The following is a 27719-nucleotide window of genomic DNA, read 5'->3' on the forward strand; positions in this document are numbered from 1 at the left end:
CAAGCACTACACAACGATGATAACTGGCTTCTTTTGGCACAAATTGAACGATATGGACACGACATGTGAGTCCAGCAGCACGGCGCTACGTGCCACCCAGCGGACGTCACGATGGACATTCTGCATGAACGATTTGAGGGTATGGTTATCTTTCGCAGAGGTGACGTGGATTGGCCACCAAGATCGTGCGGTTTGACCCCGCTAGACTTTTTCTTGTGGAGTTTCCTGAAGTTGCAAGTCTAGGTCAATAAGCCGCAATCAACCGATGCCCCTAAAGTCAGCATAGACAAGGCCATCGCACAAATTCAGCCGGATCTATGTGGCAGAGTCATTGAAAATTGCACCACTCGGATCCGTGCCATAGTGAGAAGCCGCGGCAGGCATTTCAACGATCTTATAATCCCTACATAATGGCATACATGGGCCTTTCGAATAAAAAAAGAATTTCGTTAATACCTGACTTATAGCTTATTTTACTCCATTTCAACATCAACCTGCCCTTATTAAAAAACCATTCGTATCTCGTATAGCAATAAAGTACAGAATAATTACAGATGGTATGCTATAAGTATGCTCATAGACATATTATATTGGTGAAGTACAGTAACATTTTTTTTCAGAAACATTCGCGGGAAAAAAATAACACATAATTGAATTCAGTACATAAGAGCTCATTTCGAGAACCTGATTTTTATACTATCAGCCGAGTAACTGCGTAGGTACAATTCTTTCGCAATTCCTGAGCATAGTGCACTGTAGTGACAAAGGTTTATCTGATCCGCTAATATATGCGTGCACAAAATACTGAATCGGTCGATATGTGGGCGACGCAACAGCAGCGACGACAATATGCTCATCCGCACTCTGATTTTTGCGCAGTCTTGCTTCTGCCTTGCTGATCGAACCATCTACTTCACTGCGCCGGTTGTGGAACCCTGCGGCCTACAATCTGGCCTACATGCTTCACGGAAACGGGTTCAGCGCGCGGATTGCTTCTGCTTGCGCCTGGACAGCCCTATCTCCCTGATGGACGATAGTCATGGTTTGTCTAATTGCGCTCCAAGCGATCCGTATTCCTACGTCATCGAGTCGTGCGCCAAGAGTTGCGGCAAGCCTTATCCTCACCAGTTCCATGTCCAGAGGCACGTCCACTGAGCTATGCCGACGGGGTCCGACGTCCTCCCCCTTCACCGGAGGTACCGCCATTTCAGCCTCGGACCGTTCCCGTGCCGTGGTGGCAACGGGAGTCTGTGAGACGACCAGGATCCTGTTCGCCATACTGACTTGTGGCGCACGGCCGAGCGTCGACCACTCTGTTTCCACTGAGGTGAACCTGGCCACATTGCCCGTTACTGTCCCTATCAAGATGCTGGGGTGGGAATATTTTCGCCTGCCGTTTCTCTGCGCGCTGATGACCGTTGAGGCCCGAAAGTGATCACCTGTCGACCAACTAAACACCTTCACCACGTAGTCGCTGGCAGTCCCCGTCAATCTGTACGTTACACTTCCCCAAACCGCCAGAGTTTCGTTGACGTCGTCAGGGGTGCTCGTTCCCCTAGTCCGCGCCGGGGAAACTAACGGCAGCGACCTCCGGGGGGTAGGTTGCCCAGTGTCGAGACGCCAAAAATACCCCCTACGCTACCCACGAAGACGATATGACGATGACGAATACTAACGCCGACGATGTTGCCCGTGCCGATTTCAGCATTTTGATAGATGGACATCATGTCACAGCACTTGTTGATACTGGCGCAGAATTCTCGATCATGCGGCAAGAGCGGGCCGACCGCATTCGGGAAGTGCAGACGCCGTGGACCGGGCCACACATTTTCTGCGAGATCACGGCGCCGCCATAAACGTTCCGGAACATATGGCGACATTTTCTGCAAGCCTCTATGTCGATACCATTCATGACGGGCAACGTGAAGTCTGCGAATCTCCGACGATGGGACCATTCAACCGCGCTCCTGCCGCCTTGTATATGTCTCATGACAGAAGCCCTACCATGGGAATGTGATCGCGGAGCAAATCGTTGCCCTATTTCTCACGCACAGCGTTTCGATTGCTAGAGGCGTACTTGACATGACTCATGGGCATGCGGAAGTCCTTCTCACGAAATTCAGCAACGAACGCCGTCACATCCATAAATACACCGCAATTGCGTACTGCGACGACATCACCCAAGTAAAAGATTGTTTGACTGTACAACGTCAAGAAACGACCGTTCCGGCCTCGACACGTTTGTCTGTCGACGTCAGCTCCACCCTTTCGCCTTCCGAGAAACAGTGCCTCCTGGAGCTGATACATCAGCTCGAAGATTGCTTTTCGACTACGTCAAAGGTCAAACAAACACCACTGGCCAATCACCGTATAATCACAGATGATACCACAACGTCGATTCGACAAAACCCCTACCATGTAGCACCACAGGAACGTGAAGAGATTCGAAGCAAGTGACGAAGATGCCCGAGGATGACCTGATACAGACTTCGAACAGTCCCTGGACGTCACCCGTGGTCTTGGTCAGAAAGAAAGACGGCAGCTTGCGCTTCTGCATCGATTACCGCAAATTAAACCAAGTCATGAAGAAAGACGTCTACCCGCTGCCACGCATAGACGATTCGCTGGTCAGGCTGCGTCATGCACGTTATTTTTTATCAATGGACCTACGAAGCGCGTATTGGCAGATAGAGGTCGATGAGAGAGATCGTGAGAATACTGCCTTCGTGACCCCTGACGGTCTCCAACTCCAACGCAAGTACTATTCGCCAAAGGTACCCGCTGCTGTGAAACATCATGTACAAACGTGTGCCGAATGCCAAAGGCGCAAAGCACCTACCGGCAAGCCTGTAGGTCTCTTACAATCCAGTCGAGGTACCAGAACAGCCTTTCGCCCAAGTTGGAATGGATTTCCTGGGCCCATTTCCAACTTCTGCAGCAGGCTCAGATAGATCATTGTCACAACCGATTACCTAATGCGCTACGCGGACATTAAAACTACGCAGCGGGGCACAGCAGCCGAAGCAGCTCATTTTTTGATCGAAAACGTCGTCCTTAGGCACGACGCCCAATAGACAATTCCATCACAGACAGGAGAACTGCCTTCACTGCAGAACTCCTTGGCTCGGTTCTCGGACTCAGTTGTACAAGCCGCCGGAACACAACCACATATCATCCCCGGACCAACGGACTAACCGAGCGCCTTAATAAGACCCTCGCAGACATGCTATGCATGTAGTATGTCGACGTGGAACACAAGAACTGGGATCAGATTTTGCCTTACGTAACCTTCGCATACAATACCGCTCGACAAGAAACTACTCGAACGACACCCTTCAGCTTGGTCCATGGTCGCGAAGCCACGACGACGTTGGATGGTATGCTGCCGCACGACGTACCGACCGACGTTGATGAATTTACTCAGCGCGCCGAAGAAGCCAGACAGCTTGCCCGCGTACGTATCTGCTATCAGCAAAACCAAGATACAAAACGGTACGATCTTCGACACAGGTCCGTTCTCTACACTCCCGGTGATAAAGTATGGGTTTGGCTATCCATACGCCGTCGTGGACTTTCTGAAAAACTGCCAAGACGGTACTTTGGGCCGTACAGAGTGATCCAACGCCTGCGCGACGGGACCTAGGAGGTCGTTCCTGACAGTGAGAATAGCTCCAGTCGCCGCAAGCACTTACCTGAAGTTGTGTATGCGGTGCAGATGAATCCGCATCTGTCGAACTAAGTTTCGTTTGTTCTTTTTGGTTGTTTTTTGTTGTTTTATTTTGCGAGTGTTTCTCTTCTGTGCCTTTGTACACCGCCCTCATACGCTTAAGTTGAGCATCGGGATGATGCTTCCTTCGGAGGGACGCAAATGCCGCACCTGTACCAGCCCCCGGAAAGTAAAGCTAGTTTCGGTTTCAAGGCATATGCGCGCTCCTAGCGGTTGCCGGACATACTAAGTTATTTTTCTTTTTGTGAATTTTAAATCGGGCGAAGCGCGGGAAGTGGTCGCCATCGTTCGTCCGTCGAGCTTGCCTCCGCTCACCCTTGCCACTCGCTCAGCGATATCACAAGTCAGATCGCGCTTGGTCGTCTGCTTCGGTTGTCGTCCCAAGTGTGAATATGCGAAAGATAAGACAGAGAAGCTTGATCTTCTCTATGCTTGATCAGGCGTGCAACAAATGGAAGACGCAGGAAACCAGAGCCGCTATTCTGGACTTTCCGCCATTTTCTTCGAAGCGAGACGTACGCGCGACGTTTACAAAATGGCGCCGATAGCCCCGATTTGCTTTCGTAACGTGACGCAAATTTGACGTTTCGCCTAAGAAACTGTAATGTAGGCATTGAACATAGCGTGGCTGATAAAGCAAAACAGTTTTCCTCCCCATTAAAAATAAAGCAGCTAGCTCAAAGCGTACGATTATTCCATCAAAATCGTTTCTCGCTTCCGTCGTCTGCATGCGCGCAGGCTGTCGTCTGCTTCATTAGGTAGGATGAGTGTCCTCGGGAAACGGAATGAGTCATCGTATATTGGCGCCCACGCGCTTGCTTTCTACCTTGAGACAACATACGCGACCTGTCAGTGATGATCAGCGCGAGCTCTAGGCCGCGTTATCGCTATCTCGTGATCCGCAAGTTACTCAGCCCGACTCGTCTGGCTGAGAAGCGGCCGAATATCATCGATAGCGTTGCGCGCGCCACAGGTATCCGCTTGCGCGACGCAAGCGTCGGCACTGCCATCTCTTGTGCACTTCGCTGCTTACTCGCACCGCGAGATGAAACTTCAAGACGCCGCCTTGCGTACATTTATTTTTATAAATTAAAAAGTCGCCATTGTCATAGCCTTTGATGACGCGAAAAGACATTAATATTGATTACAATACAAACGCTGTGGCGAAAAGTGCAAAATGTTGCAAGAAGTTTGCTAGTTCCAACCAATATTATTTCAAATAAACGTATTTTCAATAAAAATCATGGTTCAAAACACAAATGCCAACACCACCCGAGAGCGATGCAAATGCTATGAGCACGCGTTGTGAACAAAAGATTTTCATGGCGCCAAATGACAGGGAAAATGCGGCGATACGCATGCCTCTCGACCGCCGTTGCATATGGCCGCTCATTACCATAATTCGGGCGGCTCGTCGCACCACAAATTATGGCGGAAAATCTCTGCAATGGCGGCCCAGCGCAACGTCACGCGACGTCAAATTGACGTTTACGAAACAGCCCTTCCTGTGACGCTCCTCGCGGGATATTCCTTCAGCCAATTAACAAGCTGACATGCCGGCTATCTTGGAACGCCACCACATATTCGCGAAATTGTAGATGCGCTGCACGGGCTTCTGCACGCTACCGTCCACTTTCTTTTTAAAGCGCTAAAGTCGCAATATAGGTGCCAAGGGCCACAAAAAAGTATTAGTCGATAAATCTTGCAGCTCCACGTACGTTTCGTCATTCTGACGAGAACGCAAAATTGCATTTTGCAAAATTTCCGTTTCCCGGCACAAATTTCAAAACACGTTGCCTCTGGACAGCCAATGAGACAGCCAAGATGGCGGATAATGACGGCCGTGCAGCCGCCATGCGTGTCCAGAATAGAGCCTCACGTCGACCAAGCATTAGATGAAGATGGCTAAATCGGGGCATCACACGAGGTCGATCCAAATGGTCGCGAAGCTTCGGGCGAAAAGCGGTTCAGAACGATTTGTCACCGCCATCAGCAAGGGTGGTTATGGGAGCAGCGATTGAAGCGCGACTATGTTTGGAGGGAACAAACATTGCGAAAGAAAAATGTTTTTTGAATTAAGCGATACACAGTAAGATTCATTCAACGAAAATAAAACTTCTAATCAATTTTATGTACGCATGGCGAGAGAAGAATAACTCTATTTTAGTTGATCATTATTAATAAATACCTTTTTTCAGCGCCCACCGATAGCGGCGGGCGTTGACGCCGCTATCACTTGAAATGCAATGCAGCTCTTGAAGTGGGCAGAAAGGCGCACTCGTAAAGTACGCCTGTTACAATGCGCCCCCCTCACATGTTGTGTTGCTTTGCTTGTCGATGTTTGTCTGAATTTGGTGACGTGTGTAGTTTCATTGTTTCTTAACCTGTTCAGTCAAAAGTAGTAAGTTGCGACCGCCAGATAATTGTTCACTTTAGGTGTTTTCGTGGGACAGCGCTGGCCGACGGGCTTGGCGTCCGACGAAACGATGAGCACTCTACGCCCAAAGCGTTCGTCGGCCTCCAAACAAAGGGCTCTATTCTGGACACGCATGGCGGCTGCACGGCCGCCATTATCCGCCATCTTGGCTGTCTCATTGGCTGTCCAGAGGTCACGTGTTTTGAAATTTGTGCCGGGAAAAGGAAGTTTTGCTAAATGCAATTTTGTGTTTTCGTCAGAATGATGAAACGTGACGTGGAGCTGCAAACTTTATCGAGTAATACTTTTTTGTGGTCCTTGGCACCTCTATTGCGACTTTAGCGCTTTAAAAAGAAAGTGGACGGTAGCGTGCAGAAGCTCGTGCAATGCATCTGCAATTTCGCGAATATGTGGTGGCGTTCCAAGATAGCCGGCATGTCAGCTTGCTGATTGGCTGAAGGAATATCCTGTGAAGAGCGTCACAGGAAGGGCTGTTTCGTAAACGTCAATTTGACGTTGCGTGACGTTGCGCTCGGCCGCCATTGCAGAGATTTTCCGCCATAATTTGTGGTGCGACGAGCCACGCGAATTATGGTAATGAGCGGCCATATGCAATGACAGTGGAGAGGCATGCGTATCGCCGCATTTTCCCTGTCATTTGGGGCGATGAAAATCTTTTGTTCACAACGCGTGCTCATAGCATTTGCATCGCTCTCGGGTGGTGTTGGCATTTGTGTTTTGAACCATCGTTTTTATTAAAACACATTTATTTGAAATAATATTGGTTGAAACTAGCAAACTTCTTGCGACTTTTTGCACTTTTCGCCACTGCGTTTGTATTGTAATCAATATTAATGTCTTTTCGCGTCATCAAAGGCTATGACAATGGCGACTTTTTAATTTATAAAAATAAATGTACGCAAGGCGGCGTCTTGAAGTTTCCTCTCGCGGTGCGAGTAAGCAGCGAAGTGAACAAGAGATGACAGTGCCGGCGCTTGCGTCGTGCAAGCGGATACCTGTGGCGCGCGCAACGCTATCGATGATATTCGGCCGCTTCTCAGCCAGACTCGTCTGGCTGAGTCACTTGCGGATCACGAGATAGCGATAACGCGGCCTAGAGCGTGCGCTGATCATCCCTGGCAGGTCGCGTATGTTGTCTCAAGGTAGAAAGCAAGCGCGTGGGCGCCAATATACGATGACTCATTCAGTTTCCCGAGGACACGCATCCTAGCTAATGAAGCAGACGACAGCCTGCGCGCATGCAGACGACAGAAGCGAGAAACGATTTTGATGGAATAATCGTTCGCTTTGAGCTAGCTGCTTTATTTTTACTCGGGAGGAAAACTGTTTTGCTTTATCAAGCACGCTAGTTTAAATGCCTACATTACAGTTTCTTAGGCGAAACGTCAAATTTTCGTCACGTTACGAAAGCAAAACGGGGCCATGAGCGCCATTTTGTAAGCGTCGCGCCTACTTCACGCCTCGAAGAAAATGGCGGAATGTCCAGAATAGTGGCTAAAGTATGTTCTGCGCAAGGGTGCGGTTTCGACACCCCTATGGCTGAACTTTTCCTGCATCAGTTTCCGCGATGAAAATTCGAAACGCCCATCACGTCGAATGGCGGGGCATTCGAATATACAGCTCTAATGGCAGGCCCCCGGAAAGAAAATTTCGCGCCTTGGAGAACAAAATTGCGTCACTTCTGTTTTTAACGGATATGGCGTCACATTATTTTTTCTTGTGCCGGAAGTGTTCCCTCCTCACACAGATGGCGCTAAACCCCATGAACCGCCGATGAACCGCCATGTTTTTAACGTATGGGCTTCTATGGAAGCTTCGCTACCAGGTGTATTTACCTTGCATCACATGTGTTGCGCCGCTCTGCAGTGTTCGAACACCGAGAATTCCAGTTCTGCGAAGTTTTTCAGGTTTCCTAATGACCATGGGTAAGCACATGTATTTCACTCTATCTTCCGAGCAGGTATTCATTTTGCATGAGTAAACCAGTTCTGTGCAAGCCTGAGCGGACTGACATAAGAGCAGTGTCGCTCGACTCATTAGTCATGACGGCAGCCCATCTGTTGCCGGTGAAACACCTGTAATGAAGGGCTTGAGTGCGCGTTTTTGGGCTATACATTTTGTTCATTCTTTGTCGACGTGCATGTTTCGTTATGTCTCTTTTAGTGGGCGATAGAACACTGGACTTGCGTTAACGGGGGTTAACTGGGTTTATTAAGCATGGAGTACATAGGAATGGGTGTGGTTACATGGAGGCACAGAGAATAGAGTGAGTAGACGGTTCGGCCGACGAGCAGGGGAGGAGCAGGAGGGCCAGACGCAACTTGATACTTCGTCTGCTCCAAGTTCATAGAGGAGGAATGTGCCGCGACGGACGGAGTGGAGGTTTCAGAAGGGGCGCGCGGCCAGTGTGTACACTACTGTAAACAGTGTACGTAAGGAATGGTGGCGCCATCTCTTGAACCTTCTTGTAACAGTGCACAGCCAAGGTTAAAAAAAAAAGAAAGACGTAGCCGTGGTGGTTAATAATTTTTGCATTGGTTTCGATCTTCTGGAATATGTTTTCACTCATTATGTACAAATTTCCATTGCGAATGAAAACTGCTTCTGTTGACTGCCACTTTCGCACTGCGTGGAGGTCAGTCTTTTTCGAGTACTGAGTGTGGGAATAAAAACAAAAGCGTTCAGCTTTTACTTGTGTTGAGTTTTGGTTGGCTGAGAAATCGGCAAGCTTTAGGTGATCCACTTCACAATACACGAACAAAATTAACAATTGATGGTTCCAGGAAGTTATTTTCTTCATGCTACCCCCCCCCCCACCCCCAATATCTGTGGACTAGTTGAAGCGTAGCCTAAGCGTAACCGCAAGCTAGGACTTTCAAAGCGACTACTCTCACTAAATGACGAAATGTGATGTAATTAACCGGGAATAATGGTAATTAACAACAGTTCGCTATATAAATATTCTTCATTATAATTGCTTGGCACTGGTGCGTACGAGCAATGTTCCAGTGGTTTAGAAAATGAATAGCAGCTTGCAATGTAAACCTGCTGGTAGGAAGAAAGCGCTTCCTAATACACGACTCACTTCAGCGGGTTCTGCCCCGTGATTAGTCCAGGGGGCATTTGTCGCCGCCCCGTTTCAAAGGGGATGCCAATAAATCATCATCATCATCATCGGCAGGGGACCGGGCGTCCCATGGGAGGTATAGGGAGTTTCCGGCTCCTGCCTGTACTCCGATGAAGAAGAGGACAATGCGAATATGCATGAGCGTTTTTATCTAGGCGCAGTGAAGAAGAAGTCGCGGTAGCACGCAGTATTCAAAAGGCGACCCGCTGCTGTTCCTCTTGATCAGTGCTGTGCGACCTCTGTTTTTGACGTTGCGACCATATTATTAAGGATGAATATCACGGCCAAGGCAAACAATACCAGTGATTTTTACTATAATGTTATGTGAACTAACTTATTGTGAAGTAACCCTAGAAAATTCTGGACCGCAATTTTTCCCAACGTAAGTTCTAGCAGTACTTTTTTGGTTAACAATGTGCCCTCAGTGATCCTAAGCTAATCGCCACCGAAGTTAAGGCGCATTTTCAATCTGTTTTCGCAATATACAACCGCGAAATTCCTCCTTACAGCAGTAATGTGCATCACCGTATTGAAGATGCCTTTGTCTCTGAGGATCCTGAACGTTGATATGAAAAAGAGCTGCGGCCCAGATGAGATTCCCAATACTTTTCTGCGTCGTTATTCTCTTTAGTGGTGTCGCTACCTAACGCTTATATTCAAGAAATCACTATCAACTAGTACAGTCCCTTCGTCATGGAAAACAGCAATAGTTATTCCGTTACATAAATCTGGCGACAAACAGTGTCTGTCAAATTAGAGGCCGATCTCTCTTACATCCTACTCGTGCAAAATGTTGGAGCACGTACTACACAGGCATATTTCTGACTACCTTGTTAATAACAACATTTTATTTAACTTTCAACACGGTTTTCGGCGTGGTTACAGTACTATTACTCAATTGATAGAATTTAGACACGACATTGTCAGTGCGCTTGATTTAGGTTACCAAATTCATTCTATCTTTATCGACCTCTCGAAAGCTTTTCATACAGTTACTCACTCTAAACTTTTATGCAAGCTTGACTCGATAGTTCAAAATCCCTCTCTTGTTAACTAGATCGCTAGTTTTCTCAGTGGCCGTTCACAAAGCGTTTGTTTCAGGAACACAAACTTTTCTGCTGTTGACGTAACTTCCGCGTTGTGCCGCCGTGTTCTGTACTGGGACCATTACTCTTTTTGCTGTATAATAATGATTTACCTTCTAACATACCTGTCAACATACGTTTAAACGAAGACGACTGCGTGCTTTATCAAATTTTAAACTCACCTAAAGATCATATTCTTCTTCATGATTCTTTAGACAATTTCTGCCAATGGTGTAAAACCTGGGAAATGACTATAAATTTCAATAAATCCGTGGACATGTCATTTTGTTTCCACCCACGTTTCCTTATGCATTTAACGGCTGCGCACTGGAAAGAGTGTCCGAATATATATACCTGGGTCTTTATTTTGCTAATAACATGTCATGGTATCATCATATAAATTATATTGGCAACAAAGCACTTAAAAAGCTGGGCTACTTACGGCGTACTTTGCGCACAGCTCCTTTAAATACTAAAGTAGTCACTTACAAATCAGTTATCCGGCCACTTGTGGAGTATGCCTCTGTGCTATGGAATCCACATAAGAAATCAAACACCATGAAGTTGGAAATGGTTCGGAAAAACCTATCCGGTTTATCTACCGTCGATATGACAGGAACTTTTCTCTGTCTTCTAAGCTTTCAGAGTTAAATCTAACAACTCTCAGCATCCGTCGCAACATAGCATTCACTAATTAACTCATTGAACACTTCTTGACTTAGCACATACATAAAATTTGTGGAACCTTCCTCATCTAGGAGGTATCACCATATTAATATTGTACCGTATCGGTCACGAACTTATGCGTTTAAATATAGTTTTTTTTCCCTTTAACCATTGAATATTTCACACCGCCGCAGTGTCTCAGTCAGCTAAGGCGTTGCGCTGCTGAGCACGAGATCGCGGGATCGAATCCCGGCCGCGGCGGCCGCATTTCGATGGAGGCGAAATGCAAAAACGCCCGTGTGCTTGCGTTGTAGTGCACGTTAAAGAACCCCAGGTGGTCAAAATTAATCCGGAGCCCTCCACTACGGCGTGCCTCATAATCAGAACTGGCTTTGGCACGTAAAACCCTAGATCGCACGATTGAATATTGCAACTCTCTGCCTGGTGCCATTCCTTCCTTTCCGCTGGACAATTTCTTGCTTAAACTTGAATGGTATTGATCTGTCTTTTGTGCTGTTTATGTTTTTTTGCTCTCGGGCTGCTTATATTTGCACTTTGTATGCGCTCTACAACTGTATAATTCTCCATTCATGCCATAGCCCTTACAGGGCTGCAAAATGTTAAAATAAATAATAAATAAATAAATATATAATATAACAAGAGAAAAAATTAACAAGACTACCACGTGGCATCTATAGACCTACTGAGGCAATCACGTTGACACAACCTCCAAGAATTTTCACTCGCACAATGCAACCACCTGCTGCTTCACACGTACCCTCCTTCATACCTTCATTACCTAAGTGATCAAGCTACTTCTAAGTGCTTCAGCTTGGTTTGCTGTGTAGTGGTTTGCGAGTTCTCACCCGTGTTTCTTTCCTACGTATTTTTCAATCGGCCTCCGCTTCGCCGAGGATGCTCAACCGTGTTTCCAGTAATGTTGCAGAAACTATTATCGACTGTGTTCATCGACTGATGATTCAGTGACTGAATCGATCAAATAATTTATCGCATTACAGCACACGATGTTCGTCAAGCCAAATTATCCGTTTCTTACACTCAATATTTCATTTAGGAAATAACGTATTTGTGTTATGCAGTAAAACACAAATGCAGCGAATGAAACGGTACCTTATAAAAGAGAAATTGTTAGTACAAATTATGTCACAAACCACAGCAAGTGTTTAAACATTTGGCAAATTTTCCGGTGCAAGAATATGAGCGAACTTGTCGTAAAACAGACGTGAATTTAATGCTTCCTCTATTGAAATCAGGGGCAGGTCTTTTTAGCACGTTCAGATCAAAAAACAATGAATCTGCAAAAGCTTTACATAATTCGACGAATCCAATATCGAAACCAATATCGTTTGTCTATTTCTTCGACTCTAGGTTCTTGCTTGTTCAGGCATGTTTACTTGAGGGACGGAGAAAACCATTTCCCAAGACACCGTTGCGAGAGGTGGGAATGCAGTGAAGGATATATAACGGTAACAGGGTAAGACACTAATTTTAGAGTACTTGGATTTTTTTGTGCGTAAATCACTGCATCATCATGGCGGATAGCATATTTCAACGGCTGGACGTTGTCCACTTTCTTGAGCATTTATGCTTATTTGTTTGTAGCTTAGCCCCTGTAGCTTTACCTAGCAGCAATATTTGTATTAGAATTGACACGACGTGGTCAATGCTTGCTGACTTAGCGGCTTTCTCGTTGTGCTGCTAAGTCCCAAGGCGAGCGATTAAGACTCCGCTTTGGTGGCCGCATTTAGATGGGCCGAAATGCAAGGACGCCCCTGCACCATGCACTGAGGGTACGCTCAGGAAACCTAGGTGGTCGAAATTATTCTTGAGTGTCCCCCTACGGCGTGCCTCGTAGTGGTTTTCAAACCATGGTTTTGGCGCGTAAATCTCCATAATTGATTTCTTTATTAGCATCGAATGTGAATCATCCAATAAACAACATGGAGGAGTGTGCTGGTCTAGGCTGGTTGGTTCATCATTAGGACGAGAACAAACAGCGCTAGGACGGGACCAAGTGAGTAGACAGACAAGGCGCTGAACTAACAACCACTGGTTTATTGCTGGGAAAGCAATATTTACAATGCACAGGTTCAGCGCAGAAGGCCAGAAAAACACGGTTTCTGCGCCGGGAAGGGAATGAAATCATCACATCATGCACGTCGTCATAGCAGGTTATCATGTTTATAACAAGTAGTTAATCTCGCAGCTATGCAGAGAAACAGAGGGTACGCTGACGCGGGAGTTTCCGTGCGATTGAATGCAAAACGCTTCTCAAATCTCGCGTGCTCTTTGATCTTTATATTTACCTAGTATTGTGCAATCCTAATACTGCAATGAGAGGTTTGCAGCCGCATTCTTTGCAGTGCTGGGCTAAGCCATTTGGCTGTACCCAGCCATTTAGCCCAGCACTGCAAAGAATGCGGCTGCAAACCTCTCTTTGAAGATCGACGGGGTCTCTGCAAATACCGGATTTCCATCGGCTGAAGGACTTTTTGCCGTTCAGTGAGTGTTCGAACCATGGCGAAAAGACGCGGGTAGGCTTAGGCCTACCCGCGCCTTTCGCACCGTGGAACCGCGCCGTGGAAAAAGAAGAGATTTCTCAAGAAGAGGCATGCGACCCGGGTAGAAGGTGGCGTACGGTCGCCGGCCCCGCAGGCGCAGGGAAGAATATTCTTCGGCTCAAGACGGTGGCAATACACGTGGCAGACGGAGGGATGGCGGCCGCACCGACGCAGCGCGCCACTCGATACGACGTGTCACTTGACCGCCGAGGGACACTTTTCGCGTCATTGTCAGACCGAGGGATGGCCTGAATGTTAACAAGGTCAGTAAAACACGCTTTGAGCAAGCCTTCGCCATGGCGGCAGCCTCGGCTCAGGTCGAAATCAAAGAGGACACGATCTGTCCCAATGAAGTTCAGGACATTTTTGTGGTATGCACACCGCACGAGAAAAACGCGGACGCGTATGCCAGAGTGCAGCAAATCAGGCTCGGCGAAGGCACGTTTGGGGTGGCGGCGTACCTGGCCCCACCCGAGAATACGTGCTAGGGAATCAGAAGAGTAGTTGACGTGGAAGTCAGCAAGGCTCAACTCAGACCGAGAATTGTAAATCATCGGAAGCCGGGTGCTTTGGAAGCCAGGCGGATCAAGAAAACCACGGCGGTGGTGGTGCTTTCGAGGACATGAAGGTGCCCAACTACGTGGCATGCGGTGCGAGCATATTTCGCTGCACGCTCTACCGACGCCACACGGAAGTCTTTACGAGTGTGGAGGCATGGGACACCGGGCTCACGTGTGTCCCAACCCGGGCAGCAAGTGGTGTCGCACCTGCGGCAAAAGATCGCCGGCGAAAGATCACCGGTGCGATCCGAAGTCCACGTTGTGCGGTAGCCCGCACCCCTCGGCGGCCTAGGAGTGCAGGGAGAAATTTCAAGTTCCCGATATCGTCAGAAGACAACGGAAGCAACAGCGCCGACGCGCCGAGCAGCCGCAGCTGGGACCGACGTCAACACGGCGGGCGGCAGGTGCCGCTCGCGTACGCCCGGTGTGCGGAAGCGCGGCGCAACCAGGAACCGCTCTCGATCCAGAGGGCGTCGGTGTCCAACGTGAGGATACAGGAGGCGCCTAGCTGAGCGGATCGTGTCAAAGGGAAGACGAAGAAGGAGCGGCGTAGACCCGTGGAGGTAACGTGGTCGGCTTCGCTAGAACATGTTAGTAGGTCGCTTAAATTAAGGAGCTTAGAGAGGAGGTATGTCGACTCAAAGTCGCCAAGGCAAACACGAAGCCCGGTGAGGAGGAGGTGAAACTTTATTAATAGAGTAAGCTATGCGCGGTTTATTCCTGGGTGGTTCCCTCTGACGGGGCTCCACTGGCAATCGCGGCTCGCCGGGCCTGGTCGAGGGTCGCCAGTTGGCTTCCCATTTCCAGTTCGGAGAGTCTTGCCTCCCAAGACCACGTAGTGAGCTAGTGTGACGTGCCTCGTGGCGAGATTGCCTCGTCCGGTCTGTCTGTGCATTGGTGTGTTATGTGCGCGAGTGTCGCTGTGTGTATGCTACACCAAGGACATGTCCGAGATGGCGAGTAGGCGGGACAAGTGCGGGTATGTGTTTGTTTGCAGGCGGCGCCAGTCCCTAGCCTGGAGTCTATTGAGAGCTTTGTGCGGGGGAGCGTATTGTCTTCTTGCAAGACGTTGGTCCTCCAGTATTTGTTGACTCGTGGTTAACTCATGGGTCGCTACTTGGTCTGTCGGGGGCTGAAGGACGGTGTAGTCTGCCGCTCGGCTAGTGAGACCTCTAGCTGCGTAGTCCACCTCTTCGTTACCCCGCAGGCCTTCGTGCCCGGGGCACCAGACGGTCCCGTGAATCCCCTCTAGTGAGCGGCCCAGGATTCGAATGGCCTGTATAGGGAGTGTTTCTTTCAGGTATAAACGACACGCCGCTTATGAGTCCGTAAGGACGCGAGCGGATCTTTGCTTGCTCTCGGCGTCACGAAGTGCGAGAGCGATCGCTGCTGCTTCTGCTGCTGCGCTGCATGTGGCGCGGATGGAGACAGAGGCAACGAGGTTCCCCTGATTGACAGCGGTGATCGTGTATTTCGTCTCGCGTCGTAGCGACGAGGGATACGGGCTAGCGTCCGTGTAGTATACATCTGGGTCTCTGAAACAGCGTTTGTGCAACATGCGGGCATGCGCTGCTCTCCTACCTTGATTGTGAATTGGGTCCATGTTTTTGGGGATAGGGTCCACTGTAATGTTTTCTCTAATTTGGTTAGGGACGAGTAGTGTTTGTTTTCTTCGCCGTACTGGGGTGTTAGCGGGTACCCTAGGCGTTGAAGGTGCCTTCCCTGTTTCGTCTTGTTCTAGGCGCTCCCTCCGCGCTCCGGGTGCGGAGCAAGGCATGGTATTGTAGCATCATGGCGGATGATGACAGATCTGGTAATCTGGCAGTGGAACTGCGCAAGTTTTCAAAGGTGCAAGGCTCCGCTACGGCAGTTCTTGGCGAATCAGGTGAAAAAGCCGCAGATTTTATTATTACAAGAGACACTATGTGACGTCCCTACCCTCTTTGGCTTCAAAGCTTTCTCGGTCAGGAACAAGGGAGGCAGAGGACTAGCCACGATGATCAAAAACATTTTGAATGCGGTTGCGGACCAACGCAGGAAGATTTTTATCTGCAGATCGAGTGCGCGACGGTGGACGAGCTGGACGCGCCCTCCACAGAATCGGAGATCAGGGCGGTGCTCCACATTTTAAGCAGCAGATCGGCTCCGGCTCCGGACAAGGTTTCTAACAGGCTATTAAGAAACCTGGACGCTAAGGCAGTGGAGCTACAAACTAAGGAGGTCAATGTGGTATGGGAGGCAGAACAGGTGCCCAGCGGAAGGAAGGAGGCATCAGTCATACTCACCCCAAACGTGGAAAACCCCTTGATTTAGACAACATGAGACCGATATCGCTAACTTCGTGTATAGGCAAGGTAGCGGAGCACGCGATTTCGAACAGGATTTCCGGCAACATGGACTCGATCTTCGCCCCTCGAACAGGCCGGACGTGTTTCGAGCGAGCTCCTCAACAACGACCACCACCAAGGCCAGGAGCAGGGAAAGCAGCGTCCGTCTCGGCTCCCTTTTTTCCTCGACCTGGCGGCCGGCCAATGACTCCGAGTTCGTCGCCGTGTTTTAGCTTTGCGCGGCCTGAGGAGACGCCCTAAAGATGGAGGACAGCGACGCTCATTCTTCTAACACCATGGACGCCGATGTTGCCTCAGGTCCGGACGATGACAGCAACTGGTTTCTTGTGGCTCGCAAGAAAAAACGCTCAAGTTGCTACGATCCCATCACCTGCCCCGGTACCCCGCAAGACGAATGCGCACCTCCCTCCACTGCCATTTGACCACTACAAGGTAGTGTTCCCTCTGAGAGATGGTCTGAACCTCGGTGCGTGGCCTCAACCTTCTGTTGCCCAAGCCATTGGTGTAGCAGCTGGGCTTGATGCTGCTGTACTAAATGAGCTCATTATCCGAATCCGCACTGACCAAAACCTTGCGGTGATTAGCACATTGGATGAGACCCTCACGGCCGAACTTCAGAAAGTCCAATCTATCAGTTTGGGCCTCAACCAGCACGCCGTCCAAGCCTACGTAGCTGCACCTGACAACTCTTGCAAAGGGGTAGTGCCAGGCATTGAACCGAACACCTCTGTGAAGACGCTACTAGAAAACTTGCGCTGCTCAGAGGCTCCCATCCTTCACGCCCGCATGATGGGATCTACAAATCAGGCCCTCGTCACTTTCTCCGGCATCCAGGTACCCCGTCACGTTCGCTTGTACGGAGCAGAGCTCCGCTGTTACATATACCGACCCCGCCAACAGATATGCAGTATGTGCCTGTCCATGGGTCATCGAGCGGACGTGTGCCCCACGCCCGACAAACCCCGCTGTGTAGCCTGCGGTACCTCCAACCCACTACCAGAACATGAGTGCACACCTAAATGCATACATTGTGGAGGCGATCTCCCGCCACGGACCCTCGGTGTCCATCGCGTCAACAACGGCCGTTCAATAAGTCGTATGTGCTCCAGGAACGTCTCAAACGCGAGAAGCTGTGTCCCCCACCTGGGTCAGCACATAGTCAGCCTAGGACGACTGCGGGCTCTCTGCGGAATTCGGACCAACCGACCAAGACACCAGCGAACTCCGCTGAGCAACCCCCAACTAGTTTACGCAGCAGTACTCATGGCCCACCTGGACATGATCGACAGGTAGACCGGGGCCGTCCAGGCAACCCCTCCAAGGAGCGCGCTGCTGGCAGTGGCCATCCGAAGGAACATGGCCAGCAAAAAGATGCCCACAACAAAGAACAAACGGTAAGCTGGGCAGAGCAGTTCCCCCCTCTACCCCCCTCTTCACTCCTTTCCCACACTCTCACGCAAATATCAACGCGACAACCTACTCCGCAACCCATGTCAGTCGACACACAGCATCGCCTTCACAACCCACAACCTACGGTCCGCACAGACTACTGCACACGAGAGGCGTTAAACGAAATGGCAATTTCACTAAGGAAAGAATTCGCCGCTATGATGCAGGTAGAAATGCAGAAAATGAAGGATGGCATTATGGCCGAACTAACAGCTCCGCTCCAACAGCTAATCCAACAGGCCCTGCAACCTGCCGTCCAGCAGATAGTAACAGACGTTAAACTTAACAGATAGCGGCAGCCCTTGGCCAACTCCCTATTGCTCCACCTGCACCCAAACGTGTGTTGTCTCCCACACGCGACACACAACGAACACATCCTTACACCCGCCCATCCTGTTTGCTGTCACCGTCTCGAAAAACCGCCCCACCAACCACAGCTACGGCAATCCCACTTCCCGCCACCCTCCACCAAGATTTAGAGCCGTCAGAAGTGCCTCCGTGTAGCAACGAGGCCACAGTATTGGATGATCATGGCCAGAAACCATAAGTCAACGCGTGCATCCCCCCAACTCCTACGCGTATGGCAGTGGAATTGCAGGGGCTACCGTAGGAAACGTGGAGCTCTAACGCAATTCATTGCTACACAGCCGAATTCTCCTGATGTAATAGCGTTACAAGAAGTGCAATGTACTCCTACACTTACCGGCTACCATACATACACGGACGTAACAAACAATACACCGCATCGTACAGCTACATTAGTTTCTAAACATATTACCGTCATCGAACACACCCTCCAAAGCTCCTCCATCTCGCATGTACTTCTCGAGTTGGTCCCGTGCTCTCGTTCCAATAGCAGCCTGTACGTGCTTAACATCTACAGTGCACCGAACGCAAGGCTGGACGACTTTGGTCATCTATTCGCACAACTATGCAAACAGGGTAAACATATATTGACTGTAGGCGACTTCAATGCCCCCCATACGGCCTGGGGATATGCAACGGAAACACCCAAAGGCCACCGACTTGATAAAGCTCTCACAGTTCATCGCATGAATCTGCTGACGGAACCAGATCAACCCACTCGATTAGGTAATAGCGTCATCAGGGACAGATGCCCCGATCTCACGTTAGTCAGAGGGGTTAGTCACCACTCTTGGTGCAACCTCATAGTGAATCTGGGCAGCGATCATCATATACTAGCTACATAGCTTCAGGTAGCCGCCACGCGCGCCCCAGAACGTATCATAAAGATAACAAATTGGGGTGCATTTAGGCTTAACCGAACATCCACTACCCCTCAAGACTCTCCCTCTCTTGAAGATTGGATGAAACAGCTCCAGTCCGATTTGAAAACAGCAATGAAATGCATCACTGCGACGACGGAGACGCCGGATGTGGATCGGCATCTGCTCCACCCCTGGGACGCCTACAGGGGCTTGACACGGTGGTGGCGGCGGCAGAAGCATAACCGAAAACTTCGTCTCCGCGTCGCCAACCTAGCCGCGGAGGCAAATGACTACGCGAACACCCTCACTAGTAACAATTGGCATAACTTCTGCGATCGCCTCAACGGCACACTAAGCACACCTCGAACGTGGCGTATACTCCGCGCATTGTTAAATCCCACGCAAACAAAAACACACTCTGCTAACACAATCCGCACCATCCTCCACAAATCAGGGCTCGACGATACCACCCTACTGCGCACCTTACAGCAACGCTACATAACCACGGGCGCCTGTCCCGCCCACCGCGATTATCCACACATACACAATACACCCCTAGATGCCAATATTACAGAAGCAGAGGTTAGGGCGGCCTTGCAGAACATTAAGCGTAAAACAACACCCGGGGCTGATGGGATTACATACACACTTCTACGTAATTTAGATGACCAGGCCATCCAGCATTTAACTGCTTTTTACAACGAACACTGGAATAACGGCACGCTACCACAGGACTGGCGACACGCGGAGATCATACTTATTTCTAAGCCTGGCAATCCGCTATCCCTCCAGAATCTCCGACCTATATCTTTGACTTCATGTGTAGCTAAACTCTTCGAACACGTTGTACTCTCCCGACTCCAGCCATTTCTCGAAGACACTCACTTTTTTCCGGATACACTCTTCGGCTACCGTCCCGGTATTTCTACACAAGACGTTCTGATACAACTTAAGGAGGACGTGTTGGATAGCCCCACTTCAAATCAGGTAAGGGCAATCCTGACCCTGGATCTCAAGGGGGCTTTTGACAACGTCTCCCACGACTTAATTCTCGACAATCTCGCTTCCTCCCAGTGTGGCGCACGTATCTACAATTACGTCAGGGCCTTTCTTTCTGACCGCACGGCCACTATTGGGATTGGAGATCTCCGGTCGCACGTTATAAGTCTCCCAGGCAGAGGAACGTCACAGGTCTCGGTCCTCTCTCCCACCCTGTTTAATGTGGCTATGGCTAAACTCCCCCCATTATTACACAAGATCCCCAACATCCAGCATGCCATTTACGCAGATGACATTACAATCTGGGCAACCAAAGGATCAGACGGAACCATTCAGGATGCTCTCCAGGAAGCTGCATCTGTTGTACAATACTATGCTGCCACTGGGAGCCTTACGTGCTCAGTCGAAAAGTCAGAGTTGTTAGTGGTACACAAGCGGCGCCGCAGAACCGACGATTCTTCTGATATTTCACTGGTCCTTGATGACCGTCCTATCCCTCAAGTACCTCGACTCCGTATTTTAGGCCTCCACATTCAGGCTGATGGCAAGGCCTCACACACTAGGCACCTTCTCACTCAGCAGATAACACAAATTACACACATGATCCACCGCATGACCAATCGCAGGAGAGGCCTTCGCGAGAAGGATGTCCTCCGCATAGTACAAGCTCTCATAGTTAGTCGGCTCACCTATCACCTTCCCTATCAAAATCTCACGCTTACTCAAACCGAAAAGATGGACGTCCTTCTACGGACGGCGGTGAAGGCGGCTCTCGGCTTGCCTCCACACGCATCTACACGACGCCTTCTTCAGCTTGGTGTCCACAACACCATAACCGAACTGCTCGAGGCCCAGCACAACAGTCAGCTCCAGCGTCTTAGGCAAACCCGTCAGGGTTGCGCCATCCTCTCTCGTCTTGGCTACCCCATTCCTGAAAAACCCACACAGGTACCGCAACATAAACTCGCTCCTAATATTCGCGCTCTCATTAATGTGGCTCCGATTCCACGCAACATGAATCCCCACCGCCATGCCGGCCGTCGACGTGCCCGAGTTCAGGCCATGACACGTGTCTTTGGCGATGGCACTACAGACTTGCAAGTTCTTTACACTGATGCGGCACGCTACCCAGAAAAGCCCGCCATGTGTCTAGCGGTGATAGACAACACAGACGCGCTCGTGGCATCTGCCACACTTCGCACTACGGACAGTGGTTCGGCAGAGGAGGGAGCTATTGCTCTGGCCATTGTCCACGCCTCGACATTACCGTCACAGGACACCCCTGTCACCATAGTGACAGACTCACAGGCTGCTTGCCGTACCTTTGCGCAGAGACTTGTGGCTGCGCATACTCACAATATCCTGTTTTCTGTCTCGCCGACCACTTTGCGTACGGTGCGCATCGTCTGGACTCCTGGACACGCCTCTCTCCATGAAAATGAACGCATTCATGCGGTTGCCCGAGCTCTGACCAGCCGGGCTCCATCGAAAGAGCTGTCCAATTCAGACGACGCACCGACAGAACCACTAAACTACAACGCAATGCTGGAGTACTACCGACAGCGACGTTATACGTATCCTCCTCCCCATCCTTCACTTAACAGAGCAGATGCCGTCGCTTGGCGGCAACTGCAGACTAATTCATTCCCTTGCCTCTATATGCTGCATCTCTTTCATCCCACTCATACCCTTCCTACTGCCCCTACTGCGGATCCGAACCAACAGTCTATCATTCCACGTGGGAATGCTCTAGTCCACGGGGCCTTCCTCCTATCCCCAACCCCACCCTTTCCTCTTGGGAGTCGGCGCTGCTCAGCTGAGGCCGGCAGGAACAGCAACACCTGGTCCAGCGGGCTCGCAGGGTCGTGCAAGGCAATGGAGCCCTGGACTGAGGGCCCCACCCAACGAGGAAGAATTACCTTGCCTTTGTGAATAAAAGTTTATTCTCTCTCTCTCTCCGGCAACATAGAGCGCATGGACCTCTTCCCACATAATATGGTTAGTTTTCGGCCCGGGCTATCGACGCAGGAGGTTATGCTAATGCCGAAGAAGCAAACATTTAGATAGCGGCGCTCGGTACGTGAGAGTGATTCTCGCCCTGGATCTCACTAAGGAGCGGTCAGCGGTTACAACGGCCTCCCGTTAGGGGGTCCTGACAGTAGCTCCTCAGGATCAAATAAAGTTCGTTGTCTGTCTCTGTCTGTCTTCTACGGCAGACACGTCGCGCCCCCTGTGGCTCATCCTATAGCCTGTGTAGCTGTCACCCACGCCAAAACTACAACGCAAATTCATGCAAGGACCACATCAGCAGAAGATAGGCGCGCCACGCTACGGGACTTACGCCCGCACTCGCAACACCAGTGCACAGAGGACACCCGAGAACGCGAACCCACGCCATGCACTGAGAAAAAGCAAGACCACGGCGCTACAACGTAAAATGATTCCAAACTGTTTTGATTCCAAACTTCTGACGTCAAATTTACGTAACCACCGACGCAAGCATCGAGCGGTGACCCGCAGCGTTGTCTGACCAACCCAATCACTCTCCTCGTTTATAGGAGGTCACCTTCGTTCGTTTTCAAAACCAATAACAATGTCTACATTCAGCGGTTTTTCTAATCTAATTGGCTCACAAGAGGCGGGGAGCACGGTCTAGTGGAGAGGGTTCCAGTAAGACTGAGCCAGCACAGTGAAAATAGATAACCGCATGAAGAGGGTGGTGCCGGCTTCTCCGAGTGGTCGGCTTCGCCTTACTTAGCTTGCGGTTGCTGGTCGAAAATCGCGGCGGCGTGCAACGGAAGAATAAGAATGCCGCTAAAACGGATCCTCAGCAAGGAAGAGTTGGCAGAGCCATGTCGTATGCATGCCGAAAGGGCTCGATAACGTTTTACTGCCACGCAAAAAGGTTTATCATGCGCAAATGAATACATGCTCACCGGCAGGTGCGAGTAGCGAGGGCCTGAGAGATCGGCAGGCAGCCATCTTCTATTCCTTTCGGAACGGGGCAGTCTGTGGCTATTCAGGAAAATTTTCAGTCTTGTTCGCATATTAATGCATTTTTTTCGCGTGCACGTCACTTTGACGCGGTGAGTCTTCGCAGTTTTGTGAGGTCGCGTGACACACAGGCGAAGTGGGCGTAGCCAGAAAACATTGGACCAATAGCAGAGGGCTAATGGTGAAAAGGCGTCGAATCAGCAATTATTATTTTCCTTTGTGCGGTTTAATCATGCATAATCAGTGTGTACATGTTATATCAGATGGGGAGCTATCGCGGTTTTCGTGACGTCGCGTGACAGACAGGCGAAGTTGGGAGTGGCCCGAAAATGTTTGACCAATCGTGGAGGCTGATTACAGGAATTGTATTCAAAACAGTCTGGGTCTGCGGGTCTACGGGTAGCTCATTGTCTAATGGGTAGAGCACTGGGCTGTCATGCTTAGGGAATCGGAATGGGTTGCTGGTATGTGCCGCTTTTCAGTGAACCTCTTTGACGTCAATTTTGGCGATTGAACATGTGCCACTGGGTATGTGCAAGTCTGCAATGACAAGAAATTCGCCTGTGCAGGTCGGACCAAAATGACATACACGTGCCACTCGTAAACGTCGTGTGGGTGTCACTGATAGCATCGCATGTCCAGAGGAGAAGCGAGAGAGTGGAACTCTGCTGCACACACGCATCATACCTGAAGCGTGTTTCAGGCGGAAATAGGTTGTCACTACTCGCCGGCACCAGCGATACCATTTTGCAGCGAAGCTCTCTATGGCTAGGATGTGGCGTAACATTACACATAAAACAATGGTGGGCCGATCCCGGCGGTAATGCAGGGCAGAGCAATGCTAATACCCCCGTAAGACGGAGGCTACAAGCAGTGACTCGTCAATGACTGATACCCCCGTAATCAAGCAAAAATGCAGTGGTTCATACCTCTTAAGGCCGAGGCTACAAGCACTCAGCAAAGGGAGCTAAATGTGCGTACATTCTGTGCAATCACGCACACAACATACAGAACCGCATCCATTTCAATAAACAGCAAGGATAAAACAAGCATCCGAACCACATAATTAATGATAAGGTGCTACTGATAACAATGCGAAGAACGTAGTGCTCCCCGCATACGTTTCCCACTAAAGACTACAGTTGCGCAGGCTGCCGCGGAGACGGCAGCTTGCGACGTGGGGAGCGGCGTCCCTGGCCTTTCGCATACAATATAACCAGCCAAGCAATTGATTTCAATGTTGTTGCAACACCGCTATGGGCAGCGGCGTGCTTTCAAAATTACCACTACTCATATTACCACCATTACTCTAAAATAGTATTACTACCATTACTCTAAAGCCATGCAGCATTGCATACCCCCCTCAGCAGTTGTAGTACTGGTTTCGCAGGCCGGGATGGCGAGTAATTTTTGTTCTGCTCTATCGTTAGTGTTTTCGAATAGCGTGTCCGTCCGCTCACCAGAGCTGCGTGCATTAGTGGCGAAGTCCCGAACAGCCAGAAAACAGCCGCTTAATAGCCAGTGTGTGTTTGGTTTCTATCTGCTAAGAAAGGCAGCATGTACAAGAAATGTATAAAAAAGTTGCGATCTCGCGGTCAATTGCAAACTAATGGCAGTGTTTTTTTTTTGTCTCTACTATATAGGTGCCCAAAACCATCAGATTATAACCAATGGGGACCACCCAATACCGATCCATACATGTGGGAGAAGTGGCCTTATTGTTGCTAATGCAATAAAGTACTATTCATTCACTACACTCAATGCTTCTGTATATCTGAAAAAATCATCGCAGATGCCATTCAACGGCACTGCCAAAAGTTGCAGGAAATGGTCGACAAGTCAGTTGGCTTAGCTAGAGATTAATTTGAAAGGAAGGAAGTCCTTTTTTGTTTTAAATGACAATATTTGTTTAGTGCAATAGCAATTATAGGGATACCCCAGGTTCTCCACTTTGGCGGCGGTTTCGTAAGACACGACTGAGTGCGGCCACGCGGGCCTTATCTTGAAAGCAGTCTGCGGTGAGTGCAGAGTGTAGGTCGGCCGAGGGCTGATAGTTTCGTGTGCTCTGTGCTCCCTCCGCTTAGTTCGCTTTGAAGTGAGAGGCCGTACGAAGCTCAATTCGCTCGCTGCTACTGCAGCTCTTCCACACCCCAGTGTGTTGACACCGAGTGTCTGCGCTCATCGAGTGAGTTGTGTTTACGCTTGCCTGGTCGCGCGTGAAACCATGCTTGTTAATTAAGCTAGGAAGCGAAAGTTTACGAGCTTATACGGCCGATGCAACAGCTATCTTTACATCGTAAGCTGTCTACTTATCTGCTATCGCAGTTGGTAATTCGCCTTTCGGGCGAAAGTCTGACTTTCCTTTCTTTTGGAGACATTGCTGCTTTTTTGCAGTCCCCTTCGTACGTACGCATAAATAGCTATACGCATCACATATTTCAAGTAGCTGCTCAAGAAAACACTGCGATGTATTTAATTTTAATAATTTATTTATTTGTTTAAATCTCTTGCCTAAATGGTCCCTGAGGAAGGAGTATTACATAAGGAGTGGGTTTCGTGTCAGCGGTTGATTTCTGACAGCAATGCCTCAAAACTAGGAACGTTAGGGAGCGACAGTGTTACAGGTGGCAGGTCAGCCATGTGGCTTAGTGCCTTGGATAAGTATTACAATAGGTGGGTAGATGTTAGCGGGTTGACATTGATGCATAATAATGACCTATATTAACCAGATTAAATGACTGAATTACTTAGATGAACTCTTGCTACACTACGAAACGACAGGGTCATGATTTAGGTATTTGGTGTAAGAATATAGCCGCTGCAGCAATAGGAATACTTCTGAAGACATATTTCACAGCCTTATATAGCAATAGGTGATTGCTTCGGGGACTCAAACTGCGTATGTAGAGACCTAGTTGGAAAAAACGTGGGCATTTAAATTATCCCAGCAGTTTAGTAGGACTGGTGGTTAAGCTTAAGTTACATTCTAGGTAACTACGGATACAGTCCCCTTTATTGGTAGTGTTCGGTCCGTGTAAAGATCAAAAAGCATTTCAATTCATCAACAGAAAAAAAGTTAACAAAAATTATTGTGCATGTTCGTGATGTGCCAGAAATATGGCGATGAAATGAAATCAGAGAGGTTTTCACGGTGCTGAGAGAAATGAGAGAATTGTGGTGTCCGTAAACTTCCTACCGTTTACAGATTACCGCGCTACCGAAGCCTTTACCATCAGTAACAAATCCTTTAGGGACACGAGATGACGCCTCCTCTAACAAAAATGACTTTGAAATGTTGTTGTGTTCAGTGCTCTTATGAGGGCGATTATCGAAAGAAATATTACTGTGATTGCACATACATTGTATAGAAGCAAAATCATAAAACGAGTTAACGAGTATATCGCTGCCAGCGCTTTGCACAAACAGGTAAGTAGAATGCATCTGGTCATTGCAGTATTCATTTTGTGAGTTCTCTGGTTAACTCTGCGTCAAAACATATCGGTACAAATCTAGCTGCGGCGCACCGCATTAGTAAGCCAGTATCCTACAAATGCTAATACAATTGCACAAAACCTATAAAGTTCATATGAAGCAATCAGCGCACCAAGTTTACATACTTTTAAGATCACCATAAAGGTTGTGATCTAGTTAGTACTAGCAGAGTCTTTCTATGCTTTAATAGTGATGAAACGCCCACGTAACGCTAGGGTAGACATAGGCTTGCGGCACGTAGCAGCAGCATCGCGCTGCTAGCACTGAACAGAGGGGAGCCTATAGTGCGGCTGCAGCAGCTGCTGTAGCTAGCGTAGCGATTGTCCTCATTCGAGGTACTTTTGTGCTTGAGGGAATTCGCAGCCGGTGAAATGGCATAATCAGTGCACCCAGGGACGCTACGGTGATAGTCACCATTTCCTGTGTAACCGTCTGCTTCTGGCTACAGTGGAAATGACCAGGTCTAGGAGAAGCTTTATCGCTGCAGTACAATGTCCTAGCACTTTGCTAAAGCTGGTCCAAGAATATTTCAAGGGATTCCTGTCTACCTGTCGACGCCGGAACTACGAAACTACCGTCTCAGTCTCTATCTCAGTGAAATTGAAAGCTTGGCGAGTTAGTATAAGTATATTTTGTTCGAAACTTCGCAAACACCTTACTAGGGTAAAGCCTTTCCGAAGTTTAGCCCATACCAATATCGCCGACGTTTTTCGTCGTCACGGACCATCAAGCGCTCTGCACGTTGTCCTCACTGAAAGATCCTACAGGACAACTTGGTCGGTGGGCGTTACGCCTACAAGCATATTCCTATTCTGCCATCTACATGCCTGGCCATCTCCACAATGACGCTGTTAGCCTGTCTCATTACCCAGTCGACGAGCTGGACGATGTACACGGCACCAGCACCAACGGCATTTTCTCTGTGTTTGCCTTTCCTAACATCGCCGACGAGCAGTACCGGAATCTACAGCATGAAGCACTCATCGAGCTTCTGCACAGTTTACTTACCGAAGCTTCTGTTCGC

At 49.2% G+C, this 27719-nt stretch overlaps 1 long non-coding RNA gene across 1 annotated transcript in view; it reads left to right on the forward strand.

The window, feature by feature from the left end:
* The window catches only part of LOC125945941 (uncharacterized), an 82298-nt gene extending 57375 nt beyond the window's left edge, over positions 1-24923 (forward strand). The window contains exons 3-4 of the long non-coding RNA XR_007467244.1: positions 12432-12537; positions 24847-24923. This is a non-coding gene — a long non-coding RNA (uncharacterized LOC125945941). The remainder of the gene's footprint in view (positions 1-12431; positions 12538-24846) is intronic.
* Positions 24924-27719: the final 2796 nt, after the last annotated feature.

The sequence above is a fragment of the Dermacentor silvarum genome, chromosome 5, assembly GCF_013339745.2.
Source record: "Dermacentor silvarum isolate Dsil-2018 chromosome 5, BIME_Dsil_1.4, whole genome shotgun sequence".
NCBI classification, from domain to species: Eukaryota; Metazoa; Arthropoda; class Arachnida; order Ixodida; family Ixodidae; genus Dermacentor; species Dermacentor silvarum.